General features: G+C 42.0%; 1 long non-coding RNA gene across 1 annotated transcript; it reads right to left on the bottom strand.

Moving 5' to 3' along the window:
- On the bottom strand, positions 209-4,406 carry LOC108637103. The gene is made up of 3 exons (XR_001918746.1): positions 4,271-4,406; positions 1,354-1,532; positions 209-247 (listed from the first exon to the last, which is right to left on the bottom strand). It is a non-coding gene; the product is annotated as an uncharacterized LOC108637103 (long non-coding RNA).

The raw sequence follows: 4,936 nt of genomic DNA, 5'->3' as shown, positions 1-4,936 counted from the left end.
AATGTCACGAATCTCATTCCATAGTTCATCAGGCACTCTATCTATCAGGTCTAGGCCCTTAAATCTATTTCTCCCTTCCACTGTATAATCATAAGGGATTTGATTTAGGTCATACCTGAATGGTCTAGCAGTTTTCCCTACTTTCTTCAATTTAAGTCTGAATTTGGTTATAAGGAGTTCCTGATCCGAGCCACAGTCAGCTCCTGGTCTTGTTTTTGTTGACTGTATAGAGCTTCTCCATCTTTCGCTGCAAAGAATATAATCAATCTGATTTCAGTGTTGACCATCTGGTGATGTCCATACAATTCACCAATTCTACTTTTCGGCGTGATGACTATAGTTTCACCCTCTGTTACAGTAATCTCTAGCCACATGTAGCTATTTGAGCACTTGAAAAATTGAGATGTAATCTAAGTGTGAAATGAAATTCCTAGTGGCTTAGCAGTAAAAAATAATCTGCTTTAATGCAGGAGACTCAAATTCAATTCCTCGGTTGGGAAGATCCCCTGGAGAAGGAAATGGCAACCCACTCCAGTATTCTTGCCTGGAAAATCCCATGGACGAAGGAGCCTGACAGGCTACAGTCAATGAGGTTGCAAAAATGTTGGACAATACTTAGCGACTAAACAACAACAAAAATAAGTGTAAAATAAACTACAGATTGAAAAGACAGTATAAGAAAAAGCATGTACAGTATCTAATTCATAATTTTATATATGATGATTACTTATTGGAATGATAATACTTTGGATATAGTGGTTAAATAGAATATATTATTTGAATTAAAATTTAACCTGTTACTTTTAATTTTTAAAATGTGGCTACTGGAAAATTTTAAATTACAATGTTTCTTGCATTATATTTCTACTAGACAGTGCTGGTCTAGGAAAATTCCCATACATATACTTGAGAAGGTATGTACAAGAATGCTTGTAATAGCATTGCTTGCAAAGACAAATTTAGAAATAACCTCTATGTTAATTAATATGACTATGACTAATTTGTCTCCATGAAATGTAATGAAATCCTATACAGTACAGAGTTAAATAAATCAGAGCTGAAAATATAAACAAAGAGAAATCTCAAAAACATAGTTACAGAATGTTATGCAAAGTATGTTAAACAAAAAATACACCCTCTTCCTTTTTGTTTGAGACCTTCCATGCACCTCCAGATTTCCCCCCTTACTTTAAAGCCAGGAGAAGCAGAATTCTGCTCAAATAAGAATAACACCACTAACTCATGTGACTGTGTCCCTAAGAAAAGTGAAAAGCTACTAGCATAATGAGTACAGCTATTTTGGCAGAGTGGAATTTAATCACAGCTCTATTGTGTAGTGGGGTTAACACTTACCTAACTGATCTCACACAGTAGCTATGAAAACAAATCATGATGAGAAGGAAAGCCTTCTCTGAATGCTGATAGATTCTGGCCTCTTCAGCAACAGTTGATTCATGGGACTTGTTCTCATTTTGGCAGGTTTGCAGTGGAAAACACATAGCCATGAGGGCCTCTGAAACCAAGAACTGAAACTGCAGAAATATTAGAGGTTTGTATCAGGATGACCTTCAACTAGTACCCAACGAGTGACAGCTGGCTATCAGATCTGAAAATGACCTTTAATGTGATTGTCTCACATGTTCCCCACAGATACACAGAAGTGATAAGATAATCCTAAGGGATACAGCATTCTACTTATGGGGTGCTCCAAGGACAGACCAAATTGCCAGAGCTGTTTTCTTTGTCAGTCAGTCCACACATCCATTTATTCACCCATACATTCTTCTTTCCTTCTGACACACAGACCACCCTAGCACAATGTGAGAGGGATCACACTGGGTGTGAATACCAGCAGGCGTGGTTTGTGGGTCCATCTTTTAGTCTGTTCACCACACTCACTAAGAGCACTGCTAAGGACCTCGTACTGGCCAGATACAGCAAGCATTTAACTGTCCTTTCCAAGTACTGTGGACTGCATATTCGTGTCCCTCCAAAATTCATATGTTGAAGCCCTAGTCTCCATTGTGATGGTATTAGGAAGTGGGGCCTTTGGGAGGTGATTATGTCATGAGGATGGAGGCCTCATGATGGAATTAGTTCCCCCTTAAGAAGAGAAACAAGGCAGCTTGCTTCCTTTCTCACTCTCCCATCTGAGGACACAACCAGGAAGACTGTTCTCACCAGGAACCGAATAGGTTGGCCCTTTAATCCTGGACTTCTCAATCTCCGAAACTGTGAGAAGTAGGTTTCTGTTGTTTAAGCCACCAGGACTATGGCATTTTTGTGACAGCAGCCCAAATGGACTAACACACCAAATAAAGGATTTTACCCTGTGCAGGGTCTCTCTCAAGTGTCCACTCCCTCCTTACGTTTGTGACTGACCCCTGCATTGGCTTCCCTCCCACTTCTTGCGTGGTTAATTCTCAGGCCCCACTCCTCCTTCTCATGCTTCCTGAGCTCTGGTGGGCTCCCAGGAAAATGCCCTCAAGCCTCTGGCGTCCTCTCCCAAGCCTGGTGGCCCCATGCTGAACTCATAATCTTCCTTTCGTACCCTGCCTTTCTTGGTCACCATGTCAGGACTGCCCTGGGACCTCAACTGCTCCCCCCACATTAAGGGTCTCTGCCAAGTCAGAGTGATTGGCTGGATTGGAGTTTGCAAATTATGGAGCCTTGGGAATGTTTTGGTTGTTTAAACTAAATAGGGTTTGAAATAAATGAAAAATAACAAAAATCCATTTATCCTTAACCTGAATTTCCATACGACAACAGTAAGTGGGAACCGATTGGCAGCCACCCCTTTTATTCTAAGCACATGCCGTTCAACACGCTATGTAATTTGTCAGGGTCCCCCCAGTGTCTACTGATCTCCAACAAGATACTTTCCTTTTTTTTTTTTTTTTTTTTGCTTTTAAAAAAATTATTATTTGCACAGACCTTATAGTAAGGTATGTCATAGATTTGCGTGGAAACATGATGGTGCTTTTGAAGAATTATTTATTGCATATGGAAAAAATATAGATACTATTGCACTAGTATAGGGAATGTTGGGCTTTACCATGGCTCCAACTTAACCTCTAAGTGAAGGGAAATGAATTAAACAGTGACAGACTTTATTTTCCTGGTCTCCAAAATCACTGCGGATGGTGACAGCAGCCATGAAATTAAAAGACACTTGCTCCTGGGAAGAAAAGTTATGACCAACCTAGAGAGCTTATTAAAAAGCAGAGACATTACTTTGCCAACAAAGGTTCATCTAGTCAAAGCTATGGTTTTTCCAGTAGTTATGTATGGATGTGAGAGTTGGACTATAAAGAAATCTGAGCCCCGAAGAATTGATGCGTTTAAACTATGGTGTTGGAGAAGACTCTTAAGAGTCCCTGGGACAGCAAGGAGATCCAACCAGTCCATCCTAAAGGAGATAAGTCCTGAATATTCATTGGAAGGACTGATGTGGAAGCTGAAACTCCAATACTCTGGCCACCTGATGTGAAGAACTGACTCATTGGAAAAGACCCTGATGCTGGGAAAGATTGAAGGTGGGAGGAAAAGGGGATGACAGAGGATGAGATGGTTGGATGGCATCACCGAATCAATGGACATGAGTTTGGGTAAACTCCGGGAATTGGTGATGGACAGGGAGGCCTGGTGTGCTGCAGTCCATGGGGTCGCAAAGTGTCAGACACGACTGAGCCACTGAACTGAGATAATGAGTGAACATTGGTTCCTTTTAGTATCTGTGGTAGCTGCTCTCTGCCCCTGCTGTTTTCACTTATGTTGTTAATGAAACACGGCAAATAAGCTGCCTGATCCAGCATACTTATTTCCTGGGAAAGACTGAAGGCAGAGAAAGGTTGAAGGCAGGAGGAGAAGGGGATGACAGAGGACAAGATGGCTGGATTGTATTACTGATTCAATGGACATGAGTTTGAGCAAGCTCTGGGAGATGGTGAAGAACAGGGAAACATGGCATGCTGCAGTCCGTGGGTCACAAGGAGCCGGACAGGACTGAGCAACTGAACAACAACCAGCATATTTAGTCCAAAGACTGCAGTAAGATCTCACCTGAGCTCAATGAACAAGCCACTCAAGTTTGCTCAGTGATTTCTGCTCTCTTGGTTGGACCCACTTACTTGAGTTGCTTGGGTGGTTGCTGAATACAGCTCTCCAGTTCATCCGTTTTGATAGAAGCTATGTGTCACTTTTCTATGCCACAGATTTATTCCAGAGGAGGTGGAATCAAGTGCTCAGGAAGGGTGGGGCAGTCACTCACCCTTTCCTGAGATCTAGCTCTTTTCTGAGCTGTGTTTCCAGGTAGTAGAGTGTGTCAGCTATGGAAACACTGGTGGTGGGTTAGTAGCCTCAGTTCCATGCAACAGGGTTCTCAAGGGCCCGTTGAACTGCAACAACTGTTTCTTTATAAATGAAACAAAAAATAACACTGTTAGACACTCCAAACAAGAATTTACTTTATTTTTAATCAGGGATAATTAACATGTAGGAATAGATAGGAGCTTCCCAGGTGACTCAGTGATAAAGTCTTCAGGCAGGAGACGTGGATTTGATCCCTGGATTGGGAAGATTCCCCCAGGGAAGGAAATGGCAACCCACTACAGTATTCTTGCCTAGGAGATCTGGTGGACAGAGTAGCCTGGCAGGCAGCAGTCCATGGGGTCTCCAAGAGTTGGACACAACTTAGTGACTAAACAGCAACAAGGAATAGCTTATGAGCGAAGAAATCTGCTACAAAGTGATAGATGCTCTGGTTGGTTCCAGTTCCCTGGCAACATTTTGCAGGTGAAATCAGAGATGTGCACTGCTAAACTGAAAGACAAATCACCTTGTCTGCCTGCAGACTGCTGGCTGTATTTATGATCATATTTTCCCCACATATAAAGATCTCCAGGAGCCTATTTTTTTCAGAACTCTCCAGCAGTAT

This window comes from Capra hircus, chromosome 11 (genome assembly GCF_001704415.2).
Source record: "Capra hircus breed San Clemente chromosome 11, ASM170441v1, whole genome shotgun sequence".
Lineage (NCBI taxonomy): Eukaryota > Metazoa > Chordata > Mammalia > Artiodactyla > Bovidae > Capra > Capra hircus.
The sequence above is the reverse complement of the archived record's forward strand: the minus strand, read 5'-3'. Positions and strand labels throughout refer to the sequence as shown.